The sequence below is a fragment of the Mobula birostris genome, chromosome X (assembly GCF_030028105.1).
Source record: "Mobula birostris isolate sMobBir1 chromosome X, sMobBir1.hap1, whole genome shotgun sequence".
Classification (NCBI taxonomy): Eukaryota; Metazoa; Chordata; class Chondrichthyes; order Myliobatiformes; family Myliobatidae; genus Mobula; species Mobula birostris.
Window position 1 is genome coordinate 5,567,069 of NC_092402.1, and position 27,940 is coordinate 5,595,008.

Genomic DNA, 27,940 nt, shown 5'->3' on the forward strand with positions numbered 1-27,940 from the left:
CCCCTCCACACCTCCAATCACCCACTGACCCACTCCTCCACTCCCCCAATCACCCACTGACCCACCCCTCCACACCTCCAATCACCCACTGACCCACCCCTCCACACCCCCAATCACCCACTGACCCACCCCTCCACACCCCAATCACCGACCGACCCACCCCTCCACACCCCCAATCACCCACTGACCCACCCCTCCACACCCCCGATCACCCACTGACCCACCCCTCCACACCCCCAATCACCCACTGACCCACCCCTCCACACCCCAATCACCGACCGACCCACCCCTGCACACCCCCAATCACCCACTGACCCACCCCTCCACACCCCCAATCACCCACTGACCCACCCCTCCACACCCCCAATCACCCACTGACCCACCCCTCCACACCCCCAATCACCCACCGACCCACCCCTCCACACCCCCAATCACCCACTGACCCACCCCTCCACACCCCCAATCACCCACTGACCCACCCCTCCACACCCCCAATCACCCACTGACCCACCCCTCCACACCCCAATCACCATTACTTTATCTTTCTTTCTTTTCAAATCTTTTTATTATTATGTTATTCAAAAATAACACGAATACATCGAAGTATGCAATATTTACAGTGTGTCAAGGAAAAAAAAGTTATTTTAAAGATTGAAAAAGTTTTTAGATTAGATTTTAGATTATCAGAGCACTCAGTCCTCTTTTATTGTCATTTAGAAATGCATACATGCATGAAGAAATGATACGATGTTTCTCTGGAGTGATAGCACAGAAAACAGGACAGATCAAAGACTAATTTTTGTGATCGTAATAAAACCCTACGAAGCAGAAAAAGTGGGGGGAAAACCCCCCATTAGGTGTTCAACCCCGGAGCCATGCGTCATACAAAAAGCTTCTAAAGGTAAACATCAAACCGCAAGCAAGAAAAAAAATGTACCAGAAATTTATGATTAGATCATGGAGGAAATCTATCAATTAACTCAGATGATAACAGCGAGCAAATGAAACCCGTCTTTTCTCAACACCCACTACTTTACCTTTTTCTGTCAGAGTCACCTTATGCACAGACACTCCTGTGCCCAGTGTCACTTTATGGATGTACAATAGTTAGATAGATATATAGATAAACATACTTTATTGATCCCGAGGGAAATTGGGTTTCGTTACAGTTGCACCATAAATAATAAATAGTAATAAAACCATAAATAGTTAAATAGTAATATGTAAATTATGCCAGGAAATAAGTCCAGGACCAGCCTATTGGCTCAGGGTCTCTGACCCTCCAAGGGAGGAGTTGTAAAGTTTGATGACCACAGGCAGGAATGACTTCCTATGACACTCTGTGTTGCATCTTGGTGGGATGAGTCTCTGACTGAATGTACTCCTGTGCCCAACCAGTACATTATGTAGTGGATGGGAGACATTGTCCGAGATGGCATGCAACTTGGACAGCATCCTCTTTTCAGACACCACCGTCAGATTCCTGTTGATTCTGTTGGTGTCTGCTACCCTCAGCCTGTTGCCCCAGCACACAATAGCAAACATGATCGCACTGGCCACCCACAGACTCGTAGAACATCCTCAGCATCGTCCGGCAGATGTTAAAGGACCTCAGTCTCCTCAGGAAAATAGAGACAGCTCTGACCCTTCTTGTAGACAGCCCTCAGTGTTCTTTTGACCAGTCCAGTTTATTGTCAATTCGTATCCCCAGGTATTTGTAATCCTCCTCCATGTCCACACTGACCCCCTGGATGGAAACAGGGGTCACCCGGTACCTTAGCTCTCCTCAGGTCTACCACTAGCTCCTTAGTTTTTTTCACATTAAGCTGCAGATAATTCTGCTCACACCATGTGACAAAGTTCCTACCGTAGCCCTGCACTCAGCCTCATCTCCCTTGCTAATGCAATCCAACTATGGCAGAGTCATCAGAAACACTTCTGAAGATGACAAGACTCTGTGCAGTAGTTGAAGTCCGAATTTACATAATATGTAAATTTTGCCAGATGGAAATAAGTCCAGGACCAGCCTATCTGTGTATATAAATATTTTAGTATTTATAATTATTGTGCTTTTTTTTTGGTGCTGCGTTAGCTCCGGGGTAACAATCCTCCCTACCTCTTGTACAGCTGGAGATGACATTAAACATCTTGAATCTTTTTTCAAGAGCGACCTGGTATCGAACCGGCCACAGGTACTCTGACTCACCTGAGCAGGAGCCAGCACTGATTGACAGGAGCCGGTGACTCACCTCGACCCGCTCAGGTGCGGCCATGCGCAGCCGCAGAGAGGACGGGCGTCTCATTTGCATATGGAATCCCAACCCGCGATTGTCTTGGAAATCCGACCAGTGCCAAGCGAGGCTCTGTCCACAACCGACCAATGGGTGCGGCGGGAGGGGGAAGAGGCTGTGGGACCAGCCGCCAATGGAGACAGGGTTCCTCCGCCGGACGGACGGCGGGCTCACCCAATGGGCGAGCGGGCTGGCGACGGCGGTCCAATGAGCGCGGCCCGAGGGTGGGCCGCGCCGCCAGTTTCGGTGGCAGCCGCTCTTTTGTTCTTGGGGGGACGAGTCTGAAGCGGGTGGCGGCGGCGGCGGTAGCGGGACGCTTGGGACAGTGCGGGCTGAAAAGGCACCGGGGCAGGTAAGTGGGCTCCGCGGCGGAGGCGCTTCTCCGGGTTAGCGTTGGCTGAATCGACCAGCCGGGGCGAGTGGCGGGGATCGGTGCGTGCGGGATGGGACGTCTGGCTACCTGTTACCTGCGCAAGTCTCTCTCCAACACGGACAGGGCGTTGACCAACCCCGACCGAGTCGGCGTTTTTGCGCCCCCTTCTCGGGAGGGAAGAGGGGGGTCGGGGATGGATTCCCGGCCGCCTGGTCGCTGTTGTTTTGGTGGGACTAGAAATGGTCGGAGTTTCCAAGGATTTTTCTTTCTCTATCTCTCTGTGTTGTATACGCGGCTCCCTCCCCACGCCGCCTTCGGCAGCAGAGTTTGAGAAGTTGTGTTGCGCCTCCCGCCCCTGGTTTGGTTCCGGTGCTTCGCCGCTGCTGAGTTCTCGTCTAGCCTCCGTGTAGAGGGTCTGGAAGGCGGCTCCTACCAGGTGTCTTCTAGTTGTGGTGGTCGGTAAAGCTTGGCAACCTCCCCTCCTCCCTCCTCTGCAACCCGGGGTAGAGTGTTTCGGGGGGCGGGGGTTCAGAAGCGGTTCTTCCCCCACACCCCGCCCGTCTGCCTCTGCGGCTCACGGCCGCCTGCTATTGTGGAGACAGTTCGGGGGCAGCGCGGAGGGGAAACAGAAAATGCTCCCCGTGTTGTGCCAGGAGTGCCCAGCGCTAGGGTGTGGCGAGGCTTAATCACGGCGCTGTTTAGAGTCTGATCGGTGGAGTCAGTATTGATTACTTCGTCGAAACTGACGCAGCCCGGGAGGCCTTGATACGTCACATGTGTGTGTGTATTGGGGGTGGGTGTTTCGTGTTAAATCCCTTCCTCTCCACTCCAACCCAACCCCACCCCCCCACCACCACCATATTGCCATAACTGTACAGCATCGCCCTCAGCTCGCAGTCCATCTCTGGTCCTTCCGCCTCCTTTGGCCGTGGATGTGGCTGTGTACTTTCAATACTCTGAGCGATCAGTGAGACTTTCCCCCAAGCAGTGAGGCTGATCAACACCCCCAATCACCCACTGACCCACCCCTCCACACACACCCCCAGCCACCACTACTTTATCATTTCCTGTCAGAGTCACCTTATGTACGGGCACTCCTGTGCCCAGCGTCACTTTATGGACGCACCATGAATCTATGTCTATAAACTATTTTATGTATTTATATTTACTGTTTTTAAAACATTATATTATTGTGTTTGTGTTCCACCTTATCCGGAGTAACAATTATTTTGTTCTGCTTTGCATTGGTTTCCGAGAATCTTCAATAGGGAGGAACTTTTCTGTAAAGTTCTGGAGGGCTAACTTTTTGTGAGTGCAGGGCAGACAAATTGATGGTGTGTGGAAAGTGGAGGTGAATGACGAGCCAGTTCAATTATGTGGGTGATCACGGTCTTCCCGTGACTGTTCTTGTCAAATTTATTTTTCTATAAGTCGTTTGCCATCACCTTCTCTGGGCAGTGACTTTACAAGACGGGTGACCCCCCCCCCTCCCCCCAGCCATTATCAATACTCTTCAGAGATTGTCTGCCTGGCGTCAGTGGTCACATCACCAGAACTTGTGATCTGCACCTGCTGCTCGTACAACCATCCACCACCTGCTCCCACGTGACCCTGATCCGGGGGTGGGGGGGCTGAGCAGGTGCCACACCTCGCCCAGGGGTGACCTGCAGGCTAGCGGAGGGAAGGCGCACCTCACACCTCCTTTGGTAGAGACGTATCTCCACCCCAACACCCTTCACGATCCATCCCAGTGACATTAAACCTGATTCTGTTTAGAATGACCGAATATAGATTCAAGGCATCCTCGAACTGTGTTGGTGTGGGACGGAGCACCTTGCACCTGCTCTGTTGAGGGGTCTTGACAGAAAGTGGACCGTTTTGTTCCCCTTCACCAAGGCTGCCTGGCCTGCCGAGTTCCTCCAGCATTGTGTGTGTGTGTGTGTCTGGATTCATCTGCAGTGCCTGTCTCACTGCTTCCTCTCTGGCTCTTCGACCATGTGCCCCCTTTTCCACTTTCACCTTCCAGCTCCTTACTTCATCCACCCCTCCCACACTCGCCCCCCTCCTTGCCCCCCCCCACCTGGTCTCACCTGTCAGCTCATCCTCCTCCCCCTCCCACCCACCTTCCCCCTCACCTGTCAGCTTGTCCTCCTCTCCCCTACCCCACCCACTTTCCTCCTCACCTGTCAGCTTGTCCTCCTCTCTCCTCCCCCACCCACCTTCCCCCTCACCTGTCAGCTTGTCCTCCTCTCCCCTCCCCCACCCACCTTCCCCTCACCTGTCAGCTTGTCTTCCTCCCCTCTCCCAACCATCCACCTTCCCCCTCACTTGGTCTCACCTGTCACCTTGTCCTCCTCCCCTTCCCCCCTCACCTGGTCTCACCTGTCACCTGTCAGCTTGTCCTCCTCTCCCTCCCTCACCCACCCCACCTTCCCCCTCACCTGTCAGCTTGTACTCCTCCCCCACCTACCCACCTTCTTACCTCACCTCTCTTTCTGGGACCTCCTATTTCCACCCCCCCCACCTTTCCCAATCCTTTTGAATGGTCGCAGCACAGAATGTTGACTGTTTATAGATGCTGCCTGATCTGCTGAGTTCCTCCAGCACTGTGTGGGCTTCTTCCCTCTTCCTTGACAGTTTATTCCCCTCTGCAGATGCTGCCTAGCCTGCTGAGTTCCTCCAGCCTTTTGTGTGTGTTGCGTTGCGTTGCTCTGGGTTTCCAGCATCTGCAGAATCTCTTGCGCTAATGAAGTCCCATTATTCCGGTTGGGAGCAACAGAGGCAGGTTCTCCTACCTAACTCGTCCATGCCAACGTCATGAACCAGCGGATTAACTAATAGCTTGACCTGTAGATTCCTAGAACATCCCAGCGCAGTCCAGATCCAAAAAGGCGGTGCCAGCCATTTGACCTACTGCAAGATGGGTCTGAATTCTTCCCTCTTCCATAACCCTCCATTTTCCTATCATCCACATGGCTGTCAAAGAGTTTCCTCTGCCTCCCTAATGTATCTGTCTCTACCAGCACCCCTGGCAGGGCACTGCACACACCCAGCACTTCCAGTGCATTACAAGATACTTGGAGTACTGGTCACCTCGCTACAGGGAGGACATGGAAACTATAGAAAGACTGCAGAGGAGATTTACAAGGATTTTGCCTGGATTGGGGAGCATGCCTTATGAGAATAGGTTGAGTGAACTTGGCTTTTTCCCCTTGGAACGACGGAGGATGAGAGGTGACCTGATAGAGGTGTATAAGATGATGAGAGGCTTTGATCGTGTGGATAGTCAGAGGCTTTTCCCCAGGGCTGAAATGGCTAGCACAAGGGGGCAGAGTTTTGAGAGGCTGGGAAGAAGGTACAGAGGGGATCTCAGAGGTAAGTTTTTCACAGAGTGTTGAGTGCGTGGAATGCACTGCCAGTGATGGTGGTGGAAGCAGATACGATAATGTCTTTTAAGAGATTCTTAGATAGGTACACAGAGCTTAGAAAAACAGAGGGCTATGCAGTAGGGAAATTCTGGGCAGTTGCTGTAGTAGGTTACGTGGTCAGCACAATATTGTGGGCCGAAGGGCCTGTAATGTGCCACAGATTTCCAGCTTCTGTGTTTACTTTCCTGCAATCTTGTTAAAGCTATGCTCTGTCATTTTAATTGTTAAATTGCGGTGCGGAGTGAGCCTTGCGAGTCGAGCCGTGCCGGTTGGCAGCCCCCCCCCCCCCCCCCCCCCGGTTTGTACCCTCGCCAATTCACGGGGACAGTTTTAAAAATGACCGATTAACCTGCCAACCGGTACGTCCTTCGACTGTGTGAGAGAAAAGCTGAGCACCCAGAGGGAAAATGGGAGACAACATGTATAAATTACCTGTAGCTGGTGGTTAACTTTGACATTGGACATGGGAGCAGAATTAGGCCATTTTGCCCATTGAGTTTGCTCTGCCATTAAATTGCATTTGACTTATTATCCTTCTCAGCCCCAAGTTTCAGCCTTCTCCTTTGTCCCCAACCCCGTCCCCCACCCCCGTAATATTTGACACCTTGACTGACCGGGAATCTATGAGATATACCCAATGACTTGGTCTCCACAACTACCTGTGGCAATGATTTCCACAGATTCACCACCCTCTGGCTAAAGAAATTCCTCCTCATCTCTGTAATAAATGGACATCCCTCTATTCTGAGGCTGTGTCCTCTGGTCCTAGACTCCTTCCCCCCCCCCCCCCCCCCACTATAGGAAACATCCTCTCCACACCCACTCTATCTGTGCCCTCTGGTCCCAGACTCCCCCACTATAGGAAACATCCTCTCCACATCCACTCTATCTGTGTCCTCTGGTCCTAGACTCCCCCACTATAGGAAACATCCTCTCCACATCCACTCTATCTGTGTCCTCTGGTCCTAGACTCCCCCACTGTAGGAAACATCCTCTCCACATCCACTCTATCTGTGTCCTCTGGTCCTAGACTCCCCCACTATAGGAAACATCCTCTCCATATCCACTCTATCTGTGTCCTCTGGTCCTAGACTCCCCCCACTATAGGAAACATCCTCTCCACATCCACTCTTATCCAGACGTTTCACTGTTTGATATTTTGCAATCAGATTCCACCCCCCCCCCCCGCAAAAAACCTCATTCTTCTAACCTCCAGTGAGTATCAGCCCAGAGCCTGAATGTGTTAACGCTGTCATTATTTCCGGGATCGCTCTCATGAGCCTCTCCTCATGAGTCTAGTGCCAGCACAACTTTGATAAGGGTCTCGAAACTGCTGGCGGTGCTGTCAGCTGTGTTGTTTGCCCAGTGGGCGGGATATGGCTTCGCAGGTGAGCAGGTAATCTGGGAGGAGCAGTGTGATTCATGAACACGTCAACCGTGTGCTGTCACTATTGTTGCACGGCAGCTGTGTTGTGGCTCTGAAGTTGTGTGTTTTTCCTTTGCATATTGTTTGTTGCCCGTCCACGTGCGTTTCATTAATTTTGCTTGCCAACTCGAGCGTTGGTTGGTGCGCGGAGCCTGGTTTCGAACAAAAGCCGGTGCTGACCTTTTGATGGCAGACTGTGGGCGAGGAATTATTCAGCTGTATTCTGAGTTCTGTTACTTTTCCACTAATTGCCTCTCCCTCCCTGTCCCTGTTATTCATGGGGAGTTCATTAAACTCTGTTTATTGCTTGGTTAACCGTTAATCAGAAGTAGTTTCAAAGACGAAATCTTTTTTTTCCCCCTCTCTCTGCAGAGCGGGGTGGGGGGGGTGGGGAAGGTCCCAAGCTCGGGTCTGTGGACGTTTTGGTTAACGTTAGGGGGATGCAAGGCGCAACAGGGTTTGGGGAACCCTTTCTCTGGTCTCCTACGGCACAGAAGCAGGCCCTTCGGCCCATCTAGTCCATGCTAGACTATTAATCATATCCTCCCAGATCATACCCCTCCTGTCTGTGTACCTACCTGAACTTCTCTTGCCCAGTACCAGTGGTGCATTGGACAGCTTTGGCTACCTGTTGCAGAGCCTCCCTCTCTGCCGCACAGAATTTATGGCTTAACCCAAACCGTGACAGTCTAGTCTAGCCCAGGCGGAAGAGCTCTCAGGCGCCTGCTGGGAGCTTCAGGGAGACAACAGCTTTTGTTTTTGGTAAACAGGAGAAAGTCTGCAGAAATCCAGAGCGATTCGTGCACAAAATTGCGCAGGTCAGGCAGCATCTGCGGAAATGAATAAAGAACTTTGGCCCCAGACCCTCCTTTGGGGGGGGGGAGGGGAGGAGGAAGTGGGGAAAGACACCAGGGTAAAAATGTGCATGGGGGAAGGGGCATAAGGAGGTTGAGCTAGAAGGCATTTGGCGAAGCCATGCGGGTGGGTGGGACAGTCAGGGGCTTGGAGAGGAAGGAATGTGATTGAGGAAAGTGGACTGTGGGGGAAAGGCGAGGAGGAGTACGACCCCCAGGGAGAGGTGATGGGATTACCCGCTGGGTCCAAACCCGAGAGGCCTGGACAGCGGATCGGGAAACCATCTGAGACAAGATGGCGGAGCAGGCAAGTTCCTGCTCAACGGTTGGGGAACAGCTTCTTCCCCTCTGCCCTCCGATTTCTGAATGGACGTTGAACCCATGGACACTACCCCACTACTTTGCAGTACTTGACTATTTAATACGCTTGTGATAGTTGCTGTAATCCACAGTCTTTTTTCCCCCCCAAGTACCAAGTGACAGACGGTGCTCGTCCATCTTATCTGGCAATGACAGGGGACCGACGCAGGAGGGACCTTAACATGGAAAACCCTTTGCGCTGGGGCAGTTCCACGCGCTCTCAACCGCTGGTCCGAGTGGTCGTCGCAGAGCCGGGGTCTTCCTTGGTTGCGGTGGGTGACCGTGATGTCTTCTGTGGCCTCGCCGGGCCCTTCGCTCTCCGCGGGGCTGTTGCGGACCCTCCTTCCTTGTCCTGAGGGTCTCGTCCTAAGGAGCCGGCTTCGCACGCGAGGGCAGGCCGTGTTCCTGCCTCACGGGGGGTGGGAGGTCCATTGGCGACCCCCACTCGGTTCAGCCCACCTGTCGAAGCGGTGTACCGGGTTGGGGGAGGTGTTGTGGCTGTCAGACGGCTACTTAGAGCCACAGGTGAGAGCTGAGTGTCTGGCGGGTGCCCCCAGAATGGCCCCTTCACCAGAGGTGCTGTCCCCTCCCCGGACACCTCAGAAACCCCAACTTCTAAGTTGGAAGAACATCCTCTTGCCTATATATTGCGCCAACTGGCGCTGCTGGGCTATAAACGTGCAGGAGCAAGGTGTGGTTAAGTGCCTTGCTCAAGGACGCAACATGCTGCCTTGGCTGAGGCTCGAACTTGCGATCTTCGGATCACTGGTCCAACATCTTAACCACTTGGCCACCCATCCTGTAGATTTGAATGACTTGTTGCCTTTCGTGTGTGTGTGTCTTGCGAGGAGGGAGAAAGTGCATTATCCCCTGGCAGGACGTCGTGGAATGTTCGGTTCCTTTCGCTGCCTGACCTTGTTTACTTGTGTTGTGAGCGGTGGTGTGGTTCAAGTGAGTCCAAATGTACGCAGCTGGCCTGCGACAGGGACACGCTGTGAGAGCCGCATAGTTTTCAGGCCGCGTTAGAAGTCTCCTGCTTGAAGTTTAACATAGAACAGTACAGGCCTTTCGGCCCACAATGTTGTGCCGACCCTCAGACCCTGCCTCCCATATAACCCCCTACCTTAAATTCCTCCATATACCTGTCTAGTAGTCTCTTAATCTTCTCGAGTGTATCTGCCTCCACCACTGACTCAGGCAGTGCATTCCACGCACCAACCACTCTCTGAGTGAAAAACCTTCCTCTAATATCCCCCGTGAACTTCCCACCCCTTACCTTAAAGCCGTGTCCTGTTGTATTGAGCAGTGGTGCCCTGGGGAAGAGGTACTGGCTATCCACTCTATCTATTCCTCTTATTATCTTGTACACCTCTATCATGTCTCCTCTCATCCTCCTTCTCATTAATAAATAAGTGAATAAATTCGAGGGAACGTTGTTCACCATGTCACGTGAGAAGATGGGCCTTGGGTCAAAGAACCAACCAAGCTTTGCCACACTCTGTAAGTCGGCCGATTGCCCCACGGAGAATAGGAGCCGCTTCTCGTACCTCAGGAGCTACCTCTTTGGAAGGTGCACGTTTGGGGCTGGGTTTCACCCAGAGCTCCGATGCATCACGACGACCCCCGGGCGGCTGAGGATAGAGCCGGGCGGAGATCAGGCACGCAAGAGGTTTCTATGGATGCTGAAAATCCAGAGGTGGGGGTCAGGCCGTTCCAGAGGTCGGGATAAAGGGATACAGAGTCGGCGTTTCAGGCCGAGACCCTTCGTCAGGACTGGAAAGGAGGGGGAGGGCAGAAGCCAGAATTAAAAGAAGTTATTGGGGGGGGGGCGCAGAAGAGGAGGTAGTACAGGTTGACAGGTGAGGGGGGAAGGGGTGGGTGAAGTAAGATGATGGGAGGGGGGGAAGAGGTACGAGGGCCAGAAAAAGAAGGAATCTGATGAAAGAACTCGGGAGAAAGGCAGAGGAGAGTGCCTCAAAACCCTCACTAATTTTTATAGAGGCACTGTAGAAAGCATTCTTCTAGGGTGCATCACAACCTGGTATGGAAGTTGTCCTGTCCAAGACCTGAAGAAGCTGCAGAAGATTGTGAACACAGCCCAGCACATCACACAAACCAATCTTCCGTCCGTGGACTCACTTTACACCGCACGCTGTCGGAGCAGTGCTGCCAGGATAATCAAGGACACGACCCACCCAGCCAACACACTTTTCGTCCCTCTTCCCTCCGGGAGAAGGCTCAGGAGCTTGAAGACCCGTACGGCCAGATTTGGGAACAGCTTCTTTCCAACTGTGATAAGGCTGCTGAATGGATCCTGACCCGGATCTGGGCCATACCCTCCAAATATCCGGACCTGCATCTCGGTTTTTTTTTGCACTACCTTACTTTCCATTTTTCTGTTTTCTATTTATGATTTATAATTTAAATTTTTAATATTTACTATTGATTTGTAATCCAGGGAGCGGGAAGTGCAGAATCAAATATCGCTGTGATGATTGTACACTCTAGTATCAATTGTTTGACGACAATAAAGTATAAAGGAGAAGGGGAACCACAGGGTGGTTGAGAAGAGATGGGTTGAGAGGGGAATGAGGGAAGGGGAAAAGTGGAGAATTTACCAAGAGTTAGAGAAACGGACATTCGTGCTGTCAGGTTGGGGGTCAACCCAGGTGGAATATGAGGACTCGAAGATCAGGATCCACTGACTTAACTCGTGTTCTGCTGGGCAACAATGGTCCCCGGAAGGATGTGGAGAGGATGTTTCCTATAGTGGGAAAAATCCAGCGGCAGGGGGCAAAATCTTGAAATTGAAGGGAGGGTTGGTCCATTTAGATCGAAGATGGGGAGGGTTCGTTGCCACAGGTGGCCTCGGAGATCAAGGTGTTGGTCGCATAAAGCGGAGGCGGGCGGGTTCTCGATTAGTCCGGGCGTCAGTGGTTATGGGGAGGAGGCAGGAGAATGGGGGTCGAGAGTGATAGTAAATCAGCCATGATGGAGCAGTCTGGGTGGGCTGAATGGCCTAATTTCACTCCTGTGGTCAAAAACAGCTGGATTAGAAATAATTTGGTGGGGTTGATGCCTGAAAAGGTTACACACACTGGGTGAGGCAACAGCATGTAACCGTTCAGATCCAATCAATTTTAAATCCGTTCCAAGTCAGTGCTGTTTGTGGGTTGTGTGTGTGTGTTTTTTTTGTCTACTTGGCAGTTTTATCTTTCAGAAATCTGGGTGTGTAGGCAGGGAAAAGCAGGCACTCTCTGAATCAGCGCTGGGTTACCAACAGCTAACAACAGGACGTTGCCAGGGCTTGGGAAGGAGTTGAAAGTCTCCTGAGTTATCGGGAAAGGCTGAGTAGGTTGAGGCTTCATTCTCTGGAGCGTGGGAGATTGAGGGGGAGGTTTGAGGACCTGAGTTATCAGGAAAGCTTGAATTGGTTGGGGTTTTGTTGCCTGGAGTGTAGGAAGATTGAGGAGGAGGTTTGAAGATCTAAGTTATGAGTACGTTAGGACTTTATTCCTTGAAGCATAGAAGACTGGGGGGAGATCTGATAGAGATGTACAAAATTATGAAAGGTATAGGTAGGGTAAATGCAAGCAGGCTTTTTCCACTGAGATCGGGGGTGACTAAAACTAGAGGTCATGGGTCGAGAGTGGAAGAGGAGATATTTGAAGGGAACTTGATCCTCCAGTGATCCTGTTTACAGTTACTATATAGGTTTACTGAGTATGCCCGCAGGGGGTGGGGTGGGGGGGGGAAGAAAAAGGAATCTTGGGGTTGTATGTGGTGACGTGTAGGCGCTCTGATAATAGATTTACCTTAAACTTCACCCGGAGGGTGGAACGACGGCAGCCTTTCAAGAGGAATTCGGATCGGTGCACGGCTGGGGAGGGTGCAGGTCGATGGGCCTGGGGGGGGGAGGGGTAGCATGGATGAGGCAGGCTGAAGGGCCGGTTCGTGGGCTGTCGTGCTCTGCGGCAGAAAATCCTGGATCAGCACTCTTCCTGCTTGTTGCTGACGAGAGTGGGCTAGCGATAATTAACTAGCCAGTGGTTAATAATTACCAGCGGTGAATCCCCTGCATAGTTCTCTTTAAATTTCTTGTCGGGGTGTGTGTCTGTGTAGAGAATGAAGGCTGCGTTCTGTTCTGATGAACCAGATCAGTCTGGTGTCCTTTGTTTCTGTTTTCTGTCTGCTTTGGGCTCCTTTCTCCTCTCTTTTCTCCCCTCCCCCCGCCGAGCAAGGCACCTGTTAATCTGCCTTTACCTGAGGCATTTGCTCACCTGAGCAGATTGTGGGAAGGGCCGAGATGGGTGGTAATGAGACCTTTTTGTAAAATAAATAATCTAGACTTGCCTGCTGTTACTTGCAAACTGTTGACGTGGTAGTTTTTTTTCCCCCACCGTGCTGGGGTGCCTGTGAGAAGAGACTCTCTGGGAGGGGCAGGTATCGATGCCTGTTCCCAGGTGACGTGCGTAATGGTTTTGGATTACAGCGAAACTAGACCGCAAGCTGCCGGCCACTCCCGCCTACTGTACAGCAGTGCTCAGCGCTTTCTCGTTTGCCTTGCTTGCACCGGGCTTTCTGCGTACGACTTCGTACGTCGTCTTGGCGAAAATCCTTCGTCTCCCGGGGCTGGGGAGGTCTTTGGAGCCTCTGCTGGCATCTCTGTCAGCACTGGTTTTCTTTTTACAGGACGTTGCTCCTTGTCCTCCTTCCGCAGCCGAGCTTGGGGCCGTCTTCCGAAGCATTTCCCAGTGACGGATCGCAAGCTAATTCGTTCTTCCTTCCCCACCCTCCCAACTAGACCCCCCACTATAGGAAACACCCTCTCCATATCCACTCTATCTGTGCCCTCTGGTCCTAGACTCCCCCCACTATAGGAAACATCCTCTCCACATCCACTCTATCTGTGTCCTCTGGTCCCAGACTCCCTCACTATAGGAAACAACCTCTCCACATCCACTCTATCTGTGTCCTCTGGTCCTAGACTCCCCCCACTATAGGAAACATCCTCTCCACATCCACTCTATCTGTGTCCTCTGGTCCCAGACTCCCTCACTATAGGAAACGTCCTCTCCACATCCACTCTATCTGTGCCCTCTGGTCCTAGACTCCCCCACCATAGGAAACATTCTCTCCACATCCACTCTATCTGTGTCCTCTGGTCCTAGACTCCCCCGCTATAGGAAACATCTTCTCCACATCCACTCTATCTGTGTCCTCTGGTCCTAGACTCCCCCCCCCCCCCCCCCCCCACTATAGGAAACATCCTCTCCACATCCACTCTATCTGTGTCCTCTGGTCCCAGACTCCTTCACTATAGGAAACGTCCTCTCCACATCCACTCTATCTGTGCCCTCTGGTCCTAGACTCCCCCACCATAGGAAACATTCTCTCCACATCCACTCTATCTGTGTCCTCTGGTCCTAGACTCCCCCACTATAGGAAACATCCTCTCCACATCCACTCTGTCTGTGTCCTCTGGTTGGGAGAATGGGCAAAGGTGTGTCTGAAGGAATACAGCGTCAGGAAGTGCATGGTCGTGCACTCTGGTAGAAGGAATAAAGGTGGAGACTATTTTCTAAATGGGGAGATGATTCAAAAATCGGTGGGGGTGGGGGAAAAGGGACTTGGGAGTCCTCGTGCAGGATTCCTGAACAGGTTAACTCTCAGGTTGAGCTGGAGGCGAGGAAGGGAAAAATGCAACGTTAGTGGTTTGTTTCAGGAGGTCTGGAGTAAAGCGAAGAGCTTTGTACCTGGATGCGGGATTGATGGCTTCGTGGACGATAACGGCGGTAGTTGGTGGTTGGGTTGAGGCGGCAGAAGGGCCGGGAGAAGGGATGCGGTGTCGGGAAGTGTACGGTCGTCCACGTTGGGAGACTGGGAGATGCTCATGGGCTTTTGCACGTCCTCCGTTTCCCAGTTTTTGTGTGTGTTAGTGTTTTGTTTTAATTGATTATGTCATCTACTCAGAGGTCAACTATGAACTGATTCCACAACCTGGGGGAGGGGGAGTTTGCTGGCTCACTTTCAAAGTCTCCAGAGCCTATGTCGTTTGTCAACCTTCACAGTTTTCTTAATTGTTCTATTGTACTTGGTGAATGATAGTGAATCTCTATGAGGGGAGACCTCATAGAAACATTTCGAATGTTGAAAGGCATGGACAGAGTGGATGTGGCAAAGTTGTTTCCCATGGTGGGGGGAGTCTAGTACGAGAGAGCATGACTTAAGGATTGAAGGGTGCCCATTCAGAACAGAAATGCGGAGAAATTTTTGATTAGCCAGAGGGTGGTGAATCTATGGAATTAGTTGCCATCGGTGGCAGTGGAGGCCAAGTCATTGGGTGTATTTAAGGCAGAGATTGATAGGTGTCTGAGTAGCCAGGGCATCAAAGGTTATGGTGAGAAGGCGGGGGAATGGTACTAAATGGAAGAATGCATCAGCTCATGATAAAATGGCGAAGCAGACTCGATGGGCCGAATGGCCGACTTCTGCTCCTTTGTCTTATGGTCTTGTCTTGTGTATTTACTTTGATTTAAGAAAAAAACTATTAATTTGAGGAGTGAAAGCATAGTCTGTTTTCTAAATGGGGATGTTAGTTCAGAGGGGGCAAACGGAGTTACGAGTCCAGCTGCAGGATTCCCTGAAAAGGTTGACTTGCGGGTCAAGCCGGTGGTGAGGAAGGCGAGTGCGATGTTGGCATTCATTTCGAGGGGACCGGAATATAAGATCGAGGACGTCATGCTGAGGCTTTGTAAGGCACTGGTCAGACCGCACTTGGAGTATTGTGAGCAGTTCTGGGCCCCTTACCAAAGACGGGAGGTGGAGATGGTGCAGAGGAGGCTGACGAGAGTCATCTTGGGAAAGTATGAGGAACACTTGGCTTTGGTATCATACTTGCTGGAGTATGGAAGAATTGTGGGGCAGGGGTGTGGTGTCTCATTGAAACTTACTGAATATTGAAAGGTCTAGATAGAGTGGACATGGCGAGGAGCTTTCCTATAGTGGGGGAGTCTAGGACCAGAGGGCACAGATAGAGTGGATGTGGAGAGGATGTTTCCTATAGTGGGGGAGTCTAGGACCAGAGGGCACAGATAGAGTGGATGTGGAGAGGATGTTTCCTGTAGTGGGGGAGTCTAGCACCAGAGGACACAGCGTCAGAATAGAGGGATGCCCATTTAGAGCAGAGATGGGGTCCAAAGGTTGCTTTAATATCAGAGAATGTATGCAGCATACAACCAGAAATTCGTACTCTTCATCGACGGCCGCAAAACAAGAAATCCCACAGAATGAATGGTAAAGACATCACAACCCTGAAGCAACCCCCCCCCCGCTCCACACAAGCAACAGAAAAAGCCTGACCCGTCCCACCTGTATCAGCAATAGCTCCGACCCCCTCCCTCCACACTATACAGGCAACAACAGAAGCCCCCTCCCACCCCAAAGAGTCCTTGATCCAGAGTCCTTCACAGCTACAGTCCACAAACCAGCATCTCTGTATCTCTGAGTGTGTGTGTGTGTCTTTCTCTTTTGAGGGAGGAATTTCTTAAGCCAGTGGGTGGTGAATCCGTGGAATTCATTGCCACAGGTGGCATTGGAGGATGAGCCATTGGGTGTGCATTTAAGGTGGAGGTCAGTAAGCTCTTGATTGTTCAGGGTGTCAAAGGTTACAGGGCGAAGGCAGGAGAATAGGGGATAGTAAATCAGCCATGATAGAATGGTGGAGCAGACTTGATGGGCTGAGTGGCTGGATTGTTATGGAATTGGTTATTCTCCCCCTGATCACACGACAGGGAAGTAAATCCACAGCTGCTTCAAATTGTAATCTGTGGTTTCTTTAATTTCTTGACTGGCATCACTCCGAGAGATGTTCGGAGCTTGGCAGCTGTTCCAAGGCGTTCACGCTGCAGCTCGATGGGTTGATGGCGTTTGGGGATCCGAGTTTAAAAAAAAAAAAAAAAAAAATCCTTCAAGACTTGGGAGCAAAAAGAAAATAATTATCGAGGGAAGGGCGTGCTGCAGTTGGCGAGGCTGCAGAGGGGGGTTGGGAGAGTGGTGCCGGGAGTGGAAGGGTTAACGTACAAGGAGCGTCGGATGGCTCTGGGCTGGTACTCACTGGAGTTCAGAAAAATCGAGGGGGAGGGGATATCACTGAAACCTATCGAACATTGAAAGGCAGAGATAGAGTGGATGTGGAGAGGATGTTTCCTATAGTGGGAGAGTCTAGGACCAGAGGGCACAGATAGAGTGGATGTGGAGAGGATGTTTCCTATAGTGGGGAGTCTAGGACCAGAGGACACAGATAGAGTGGATGTGGAGAGGATGTTTCCTGTAGTGGGGAGTCTAGGACCAGAGGACACAGATAGAGTGGATGTGGAGAGGATGTTTCCTATAGTGGGGAGTCTAGGACCAGAGGACACAGAGTGGATGTGGAGAGGATGTTTCCTGTAGTGGGGAGTCTAGGACCAGAGGACACAGATAGAGTGGATGTGGAGAGGATGTTTCCTATGGAGAGGATGTTCCCTGTAGTGGGGGAGTCTAGGACCAGAAGACACAGATAGAGTGGATGTGGAGAGGGTGTTTCCTGTAGTGGGGGAGTCTAGGACCAGAGGACACAGATACAGTGGATGTGGAGAGGATGTTTCCTATAGTGGGGGAGTCTAGGACCAGAGGACACAGATAGAGTGGATGTGGAGAGGATGTTTCCTATAGTGGGGGAGTCTTGGACCAGAGGGCACAGCCTCTGAATAGAATAAACGTCCATTTAGATTAGCGATAGGGAGGAATTCCTTTAGCCAGAGACTGGTGAATCGGTGGAATTCATTGCTGCAGAGGCCAATTCGTCGGGTTTATTTAAAGTGGAGGTTGAATGGGTTCTGGACCCCCCCCCCCCCCGTGTACTTCATGGCTATCTGGAGAAGACAAATACCAGAGTTGTATTGTGCGTGCGTAGTTGGGCAATAAAAGCAAGCCTTTGAACCGCAAAGAGGATGTAATTGCGCCTGTGAGGGGAACATGAGGGGAAACTTTATTCTGAGAAGGTGGAATGAGCTGCCAGCACGCGAGCTCGATTTTTAATGTTTAAGAGGAGTTTGGATCGGTACGTAGATGGGAGGGGTACAGAGGACTATGGTCCCGGTGCAGGTTGTTGGGAGTAGGCAGCTTAAATAGTTTAGCACAGACTAGATGGGCTGAAGGGCCTGTTTCTATGCTGTACTGTTTTATTTCCGTTACAGAAACACAAGGTTATGATAGTCGGCAAATTAAAAAAAAACAACTGTCCATGTACTGACTGGGATTCCCATACTATAAAAGGATAGAGTTTGTCAAGTGATTTCAGGAAAGTTTCCTTAATCAGTACGTAGAAGTCCCAAAGAGAGAGAGTATAATTCTTGGTCTCCTATTAGGGACTGCGACAGGGCGTGTGACAGAAGTCTCTGTCTCTCTGTGTGCAAAGGAGAGATGACTACCTTTTTGGGGAATAAAGCAAAGTTGAGGGTTTTTAACACTGAGAAGTTTAAACATTAAGGTCTGGACAGGGAGGTGCCTAACCGATAGGCAGTGGTTTAAGGTGACTGGTAGAACGGGGGAAATGTGTAATTCACCAGCTGTCTCTGCAGCTGCCACTGTATTGTATACAGACACACCTCAGCAGGTCTGGCAGCGTCTTTGGAAACGAATAAGCATCGATGTTTTGGGCCAAGACCCTTCGGGATGGGGAAGGAAGGAAAGGCGAAGTTTATCTTGCTTCCTGTTTCTGTGATCCCACAATGTGCTTGTGACCAGATCTGTCTGGCTGACGCGCGGGCAGGATCTTTCCATTGACTTCAAAGGCTCTGCGACACCACTTTCGAGGTATTGTGGATCTCTATTCCCAGATCTGTCTGTCCTGCCAATGCCCTTCTGCAGACCGTGTAAGACCCACCCTAGCTGGTCCTACTGGAGAACAACACCTCGCACTTGCCTGCATTAAATTCCATTTGCCGTTTTTTCCCAGCTGGTCCCAATACCTTTGATATCAAAGCTTGGATAATCTTCCTTGCTGTCCACCACACCCCCAATCTTGGTGGTGTCATCAGCACAAACAGTGTGTAACTCGCACACAAGTTCAAATTATGTTGTATTATCAAAGTACGTGTGTCACCATACACAAACCTGAGATTCATTTTCTTGCAACGCTACCCAATAACTCCATAATGGAATAACAACTATAACAGAATCAATGAAAGACCACAACAACTTCGGTGTTCCACTAGAGTGTAAAAGACGACAAAATGTGCAAATGCAAAAAGAAATAATAATAGTAAATAAATAAGCAATAAATATCGAGAACATGAGATGAGGAGTCCTTGAAAGTGAATCCATAGGTTGTGGGAACATTTCAGTGATGGGGCGAGTGAAGTTATCCCTTCTGGTTCAAGATCCTGATGGTTGAGGGGTAATAACTGTTCCTGAACCTGGTGGTGTGGGACCTGAGGCTCCTGTACCTCCTTCCTGATGGTTGAGGGGTAATAACTGTTCCTGAACCTGGTGGTGTGGGACCTGAGGCTCCTGTACCTCCTTCCTGATGGTTGAGGGGTAATAACTGTTCCTGAACCTGGTGGTGTGGGTCCTGAGGCTCCTGTACCTCCTTCCTGATGGTTGAGGGGGTAATAACTGTTCCTGAGCCTGGTGGTGTGGGACCTGAGGCTCCTGTACCTCCTTCCTGATGGTTGAGGGGTAATAACTGTTCCTGAACCTGGTGGTGTGGGACCTGAGGCTCCTGTACCTCCTTCCTGATGGTTGAGGGGTAATAACTGTTCCTGAACCTGGTGGTGTGGGTCCTGAGGCTCCTGTACCTCCTTCCTGATGGTTGAGGGGTAATAACTGTTCCTGAACCTGGTGGTGTGGGACCTGAGGCTCCTGTACCTCCTTCCTGATGGTTGAGGGGTAATAACTGTTCCTGAACCTGGTGGTGTGGGTCCTGAGGCTCCTGTACCTCCTTCCTGATGGTTGAGGGGTATAACTGTCCCTGAACCTGGTGGTGTGGGACCTGAGGCTCCTGTACCTCCTTCCTGATGGTTGAGGGGTAATAACTATTCCTGAACCTGGTGGTGTGGGACCTGAGGCTCCTGTACCTCCTTCCTGATGGTTGAGGGGTATAACTGTCCCTGAACCTGGTGGTGTGGGACCTCAGGGTCCTGTAACTCCTTCCGGATGCAAGCAGCAGGAAGAGAGCATGATGTGTGTGGTGAGGGTCCCTGAACGTCATGTAGATGTGTTCAGTGGTGGAGAGGGCTTTACCTGCGGTGGACCGGGCTGTATGCACTGTTTTGCAGGATTTTGGTGGAAGGACATTGGTGTTTCCATACCAAGCCATGATGGAGCCAGTCAATATACTTTCCAACACGCGTCTCTTGAAGTCTGTTGAAGTTTTAGGTGCCACGCCAAAACTTCGCAAGCTCCTGCGGAAGGAGAGACGTTGCTGTGCTTTCTTCGTAATTGCACCTGCGTGTTGGGTCCAGGTCAGGTCCTTGGAAATAATAACACAGGAGTATTTAAGAGTCACTGACCCTCTCCACCGCTGATTTCTGCCCCCCCCCCCCCCCCCCCACCAATGAGGACTGGCTCACGGACCACCCAGTTCCTCCTCCTCCTGGAGTCAATCATCAGCTGCTTGGTCTTGCTGACATCGAGCCAAGTTTATCGTCATTTCACCAGATACATGTAGTCATACTTTATTGATCCTGGGGGAAATTGGTTTTCGTTACAGTTGCCCCATAAATAATAAATAGTAATAGAACCATAAATAGTTAAATAGTAATATGTAAATTATGCCAGTAAATTATGAAATAAGTCCAGGACCAGCCTATTGGCTCAGGGTGTCTGAACCTCCAAGGGAGGAGTTGTAAAGTTTGATTGCCACAGGCAGGAATGACTTCCTATGAAGCTCTGTGTTGCATCTCGGTGGAATGAGTCTCTGGCTGAATGTACTCCTGTGTCCAACCAGTACATTATGTAGTGGATGGGAGACATTGTCCGAGATGGCATGCAACTTGGACAGCATCCTCTTTTCAGACACCACCGTCAGAGAGTCCAGTTCCATCCCCAAAACATCACTGGCCTTACGAATGAGTTTGTTGATTCTGTTGGTGTCTGCTACCCTCAGCCTGTTGCCCCAGCACACAACAGCAAACATGATCGCACTGGCCTCCACAGACTCGTAGAACATCCTCAGCATCGTCCGGCAGATGTTAAAGGACCTCAGTCTCCTCAGGAAATAGAGACGGCTCTGACCCTTCTTGTAGACAGCCTCAGTGTTCTTTGACCAGTCCAGTTTATTGTCAATAATTCCTGCTCCTGAAGTCAATCATCAGCTCCTCGGTCTTGCTGACATCGAGCCAAGTTTACCGTCATTTAACCAGATACACGTATACCGTCAAACAAGACAATGTTTCTCCGAATCAGGGTGTGAAGTGCCGCAGAACACGTAACAGAATAACTTGTGAAAGCAAGGATGAAATGTGCAGATGGATTACAGGTATATAATCCAGGGTGCATAAGTTAAATATTGTCAGGTCCAGTGCAGGCTAACCAGTGACATCCTGAACGTGATGCCACAGAAAGTTCAGATGACAGGTGGCCCGGGCGGGAAAAAAAATGGTGGATAGGACAGTGTGAGGTGGTGATTGTTGTCGTTGTGGCACCACCCAGCCAGATTTTCAAAATCTCCCTCTGACGTGCTGGTTTGTCGCCACAAAATACATCAACGATTAATAAAACATCTTCCGGAAGACTGACATTCAGCACAAGGTGCTTTTACGATTAGGAATTTGCTGTGGTTTGTTAGCGCGAGGGGGGAGGAAAAAACAACACTCAACGATTATAAAGACTGCGGAATCGTATGGGGTAGGACAAGTTTCAGCCAGAGCTGACTGGGATCTGAAACTTTGCACCAGAAAGGTTTGTGGTTTATTTTTTTTGAAAGAAGTAGAGCTGTTAATTCTCCTAGGACTTTCTCTTAAAAGATTTATAGCCACTGAACTCATGTTTGTATTTGAAGTTGAGGAATTTATGGGATTTTTGTTGCTCTTTCTCTCCCTGACACTGGCAGTCCCGTAAATCCGAGGGTATTAACGGGTGACCGAGGAGATTTCCGGGCGCTGATGCTTGAGGTGGTGACGTCTTCTTGATTGGGAACGCTTTTGAGGCTGTGAGGACATTCGTGGGTGATGTGTTCTGGGTGTTTAGAAGTCTTGCAGACTTTGTTTTGGGGAGGTTGGGGGGGGGTGGGAGTAGGGGAAGGAAACTGCTACCCAGCCTAACAGTTCCCATTCTGTTACGGCGGCGTCTTCTGCCTCGAGGTGGCAGGTCGAGGAGATTGTGGGATTGGGTGGGAAATTGACCTTGGGTGAGAGATTGACGATGGCAAACCAGTGTTTTCCGTGCGCTGGGGGCTTTTGGTGTGCAGTACGTCCTGGATGGTCGTGTGGGGGGAAAGAGACCTGGATAGGAGTAATTTTGAAGTTACTTCGTGCTGTGAGATTGCTGGCTGACAGTGCTGCTCAGCAGTCGGTGCTGACGTTTCTGGATTAAAATGTTTTCTACACCTTGAGCAGCCTGGACTAGAAAGTCTGTGGCTGGCCTTCAGGGCGGAGTGCGGCATTTCCATCAGATCTCACATGAATTAATGGTTGCAGGAACTACGACCCAGGAGCAGAATTAGGCCATTCAGCCCATCGAGTCTGCTCCACCATTCCATCATGGCTGATTTATTATCCCTCTCAACCCCCATTCTCCTGCCTTCTCATCATAACCTTTGATGCCCTGACTGATCAAGAGCTTATCAACCTCCGCTTTAAATATACCCAGTCTCTTGCCCTCCACAGCTGTCTGTGGCAATGAATTCCAAAGAAATTCCTCCTCATTTGTTCCCTCTCATCTGAGGCTGTGCCCTCTGGTCCTAGACTCCCCCACTATAGGAAACCTCCTCTCCACATCCACTCTATCTGTGTCCTCTGGTCCTAGACTCCCCTCACTATAGGAAACATCCTCTCCACATCCACTCTATCTGTGTCCTCTGGTCCTAGACTCCCCCACTATAGGAAACATCCTCTCCACATCCACTCTATCTGTGCCCTCTGGTCCTAGACTGCCCCACTATAGGAAACATCCTCTCCACATCCACTCTATCTGTGTCCTCTGGTCCTAGACTTTCCCACTATAGGAAACATCCTCTCCACATCCACTCTATCTAGGCCTTTCAGTATTGGATATGTTTCAGTGAGATCCCCCGAATTCTTTTAAACTCCAGCGAGTTCGGGCCCAGAGCCATCAAGCACTCCTTGAATGTTAACCCTTTCGTTCTCAGGTTTGTTCTCGTGAGCTTTCTCCAGACCCTTTCCAATCCGTGCGCATTTTTGCTTAGATAAGGACCTGAGACTGTGGGCAGTACTCGCAAGTGTGGTTTGACCAGTACCTCAGCGTTACATCCTTTTATGTCACCTGCCAACTTGTATCCCTTCCCTTTCTCTCCTCTCTCCCCCCCACCCCACCCCCCTTATTCTGGCCTCTTTCCCCCCCCCCCCCCCACTTCCCAGACCCTGACGAAGGGTCTCGGCCCGAAATATCGACTGTCTGCTCCCGTGCCATGTGTGCAGCCTGGCCTGCTGAGTTCCTTTGTCATTTTGTGAGTGATGCTTTGAGTTCTGGTCCTCGGGGAGTGGGGAAGTAAACTGACCCTTGCGTTTGTGCGCGCTCTCTCTCTCTTTTGCTAAAGTTCCCAGGCCCCTGGAGTGCCGGAAATTCGGAATCTTAACTGCTCAGCTGCCCCCTCCCTGCCTAATCACTTCCTGCTTTATTGCACTGCAGTCTCTCGGGGAGGCGGGGTGGGGTGGTTTGGTGGGAAGTTCCTCCGAGCACCACGGTAGCGGTTAACATGACCCTATGGCAGCTCGGGGCATCAGAGTTCAGTTCTGGCTTCATCTGTAAGGCATGGAGCAGCACGGGAGCAGGTCGTTAATGCCCACAGTGTTGTGCTGGATCAGTGAAAAGGTGGATCGAGAACCCCCAAAACACTGATCCCTCCTCCCTACACCACGTTGATATCCCTCCATTTTCCTCACATCCATGTGCGTCACTTGAAAGCCTCTAATCTATTTGCCTTGGCCACCATACCAGGCATCCGCCACTCTGAGTTTTTAAAAAAAAAACAACTTGGCCCCCTCGCATCCCCCCCCCCTCCCGGAACTTGGCCCCCTCGCATCCCCCCCCCTCCCGGAACTTGGCCCCCTCGCATCCCCCCCCCCCCCCCGGAACTTGGCCCCCTCGCATCCCCCCCCCCCTCCCGGAACTTGGCCCCCTCGCATCCCCTCCCCCTCCCGGAACTTGGCCCCCTCGCATCCCCCCCCCTCCCGGAACTTGGCCCCCTCGCATCCCCCCCCCCTCCCGGAACTTGGCCCCCTCGCCTCCCCCCCCCCGAACTTGGCCCCTCTCACTTTCAGTACATGCCCTTTGGTGTCAGACATTTCAACCCTGGCGAACACACACATTCCCTGTCCACCCTATTTACGCCTCTCATAATCTTGTTCGCCTCGTTCGGATCTCCCCTCGGGCTCCGCCGTGCTCTGCAATGGGTGGGCTCCCTCGGTCCGAAGACTTGCCGGTTAGTAGGCTGATTGGTCGGTGTAAATTGCCCCGTGATTGGGCTAGGGGGCTGCTGGCGGCCGCGGCTCGGAGGGCGTATTCCACGCCGCATCCTTAAGCAAATAAGGAGAGCGTTCTGCGCACAGATGCCATTACGGTGATCGTTTTAAAAAAAAAAAAACATTTCCGACTTGGAGCTCGCGGCCGCTCGTACGCTGAGCTGCTGCGGTCCTCGCGGTCGTCTTGCCTCCCGCTTTGGGTTCGTTGGCAAGGCACCCGACGGCCCTCTTCCGCTTCGGGATTCAAGGTTGGTCAATATCCTGTCCTGCGCACAAGCAGGAGGAACTATTTGTTACTCCTCTGAGTCCGATGCAGAACCAAACCACCCCCCACCCCCCGCCAGGTAAAGAGCACAATAACCTCGCGCTTTCTCTCTTGTCTGCTCTCTCTGCAAATCTATAGAATAGTCACTGTAAACAGGGTGGGTGAAAGATCAACCAGAAGATGACAAACTGCAAATGCAAACATAAATACATAGAGATAAATAATGACAATGTGAGACAAAGAGTCCCTAAAGTGAGATCATTGGTTGTGGGAACATATCAGTGATGGGACAAGTGAGTGCGGTTATCGCATTTGGCTCAAGAGCCTGATGGTTGAGGGGTAATAACTGTTCCTGAACCTGGTGGTGTGGGTCCTGAGGCTCCTGTACCTCCTTCCTGATGGTTGAGGGGTAATAATTGTTCCTGAACCTGGTGGTGTGGGTCCTGAGGCTCCTGTACCTCCTCCCTGATGGTTGAGAGTAATAACTCTTCCTGAACCTGGTGGTGTGGGTACTGAGGCTCCTGTACCTCCTTCCTGATGGTTGAGGGGTAATAATTGTTCCTGAACCTGGTGGTGTGGGTCCTGAGGCTCCTGTACCTCCTTCCTGATGGTTGAGGGGTAATAACTGTTCCTGAACCTGGTGGTGTGGGTCCTGAGGCTCCTGTACCTCCTTCCTGATGGTTGAGGGGTAATAACTGTTCCTGAACCTGGTGGTGAGGGTCCTGAGGCTCCTGTACCAAGAAGAGAGCATGCCCTGATAATGGATGCTGTTTTCCTGCGACAGCGTTTCTTGTCGATGTGCTCAGTGGTTGAGAGGGGATGGACTGGGCCGTATCCACTGCGTTTTTTTTTGTAGGATTTTCAGTCCAAGGCCATTGGTGTTTCCGTACCAGGCTGTGATATAGCCAGTGTCCTCCCCACCGCACATCTGTCGAAGTTTGTCGGAGATTCTGATGACGTGGCCAAATCTCCGCCGATCCCAAGTGAAGAGGAGGCACTGCTCTGCGCAGTTCTCTGTTAGATTAGGATTAGTAAATTGTGAATAAATGATATTGGAACTGGAGGGTTGGTGCTCCTTGAGGGCTGCCCAACACGCTGCTCCCTGATTTGATTTGACACAAACGACGCATTCCACTGAATGCTTGGATGTTCACGTGCTAGGTAATGCTATCCCTTTCAAAAGGCATTGAAACCAGTCGCGACTTTGTTCCCTGGTTTGGGGCGGGGGGGGTGTTGTCAGCTGTCGTTATGTCTACAGATGTATGGGTAGCATCAATTTTATTTTATTTAATAGTTTGCACAGAAAATAGCTTGGGTGGGGGGGGGCCCCCCCAAGGTTCGGGAGCCGTCTGCCGCGAGACCCAGCAGGTTGGAGCGTGTTTGCAGTGTCAGTCGGTCAGTTCCGCGTTGCCCGTACGTGTTTTCGTGGGGACGACCTTTCCCCTCAAATGTGGCGACCCCGTCGGTCGCTCCCTTCAGGGGGTGGGGTGGGTGCACACGTCGATGGTGTTGAGGTTGAGACCTTCAAGAGTTCCTAGGCGTCAACCCAAGTTCAAAGTTTAAAAAAAAAGTTATTATCGGAGTACGCGCAGGTCAGCAAGTACCACCCTAAGATTCATTTTCTGCGGGCGGACCTGGGGAAATCTATAGAACGACAGCTGTAAACGTCAGGAACAAATTGCAAGTGCAGTTGTAAATCAATACAAATAAACAACGAGCACAAAATAACAGTATAACAGAGCCCACAACTGAGTTTAGCTGTCCCCTTTCTTTCAAGAGCCTGATGGTTGAGGGGTAGCAACTGTTCCTGAACCTGGTGGTGTGGGTCCTGAGGCTCCTGTACCTTCTCCCTGATGGTTGAGGGGTACTAACTGCTCCTGAACCTGGTGGTGTGGGTCCTGAGGCTCCTGTACCTCCTTCCTGATGGTTGAGGGATAATAACTGTTCCTGAACCTGGTGGTGTGGGTCCTGAGGCTCCTGTACCTCCTTCCCGATGGTTGAGGGGTAGCAACTGTTCCTGAACCTGGTGGTGTGGGTCCTGAGGCTCCTGTACCTCCTTCCCGATGGTTGAGGGGTAATAACTGTTCCTGAACCTGGTGGTGTGGGTCCTGAGGCTCCTGTACCTCCTTCCCGATGGTTGAGGGGTAATAACTGTTCCTGAACCTGGTGGTGTGGGTCCTGAGGCTCCTGTACCTCCTTCCTGATGGTTCAGGGGTAATAACTGTCCCTGAACCTGGTGGTGTGGGTCCTGAGGTTCTTGTACCTCCTTCCTGATGGTTGATGGGGTAATAACTGTCCCTGAACCTGGTGATGTGGGTCCTGAGGTTCTTGTACCTCCTTCCTGATGGTTGATGGGGTAATAACTGTCCCTGAACCTGGTGGTATGGACCTGAGGCTCCTGTACCTCCTTCCTGATGGTTGATGGGGTAATAACTGTCCCTGAACCTGGTAATGTTGGACCTGAGGCTCCTGTACCTCCTTCCTGATGGTTGAGGGGTAATAACTGTTCCTGAACCTGGTGGTGTGGGTCCTGAGGCTCCTGTCCCTCCTTCCTGATGGTTGAGGGGTAATAACTGTTCCTGAACCTGGTGGTGTGGGTCCTGAGGCTCCTGTACCTCCTTCCTGATGGTTGAGGGGTAATAACTGTTCATGAACCTGGTGGTGTTGGACCTGAGGCTCCTGTACCTCCTTCCTGATGGCAGCAGCAAGAAAAAAGCATGGCCTGGGTGGTGAGAATCTTTGACGACGGATGCTGCTTTTCTATGATGCGCTCAATGATGGAGAGGGTTTTATTTGGAGGATTTTCCGCCTCCGCTCCTTGGCTTAACCTTGGGGGCAATCTACAATGACTTGTTGACCGGTCTTTGGACTGTGAGAGGAGACCGGAGCTTCCGGAGGAAACCCACGCGCTTACGGGTAGAGCGTGAAAACTCCTTACCGCCAGCGGTGGCAGTTGCACCTGGGTTGCTGGTACTGTAAAGCGTTGTGCTAACCGTTACGGTATCCCAATGAAACAAAGATCGAGTGGATGGGTTTAAAAAGTTCTACCGAAGGTGGAAGTGGCTAATTACAAAGGGTTATCATTACGAGGTGATTGGGGGAAACCTCTACGGAGTACGTTAAACGCAAGTGTATTTTTTTCACCCTGAGAAACTTGCTGCCAGGGTTGGTGGTGGAGGCTTTCGGGATTTTTCAGAAACTTTTTGGCATGATAGAAAGAAAAATGGAGGATTAGAGTGGGAAGGAAGGGTTGAGAGGTT

At 51.2% G+C, this 27,940-nt stretch overlaps 1 protein-coding gene across 1 annotated transcript in view; it reads left to right on the plus strand.

Moving 5' to 3' along the window:
* The first annotated feature begins 2,516 nt into the window (after positions 1-2,516).
* LOC140191848 (junction plakoglobin-like) overlaps positions 2,517-27,940 on the plus strand; it is an 89,035-nt gene continuing 63,611 nt past the window's right edge. Inside the window, exon 1 of the mRNA XM_072249639.1 lies at positions 2,517-2,643. The gene's annotated coding sequence lies outside the window, so the exon portion shown is untranslated. The remainder of the gene's footprint in view (positions 2,644-27,940) is intronic.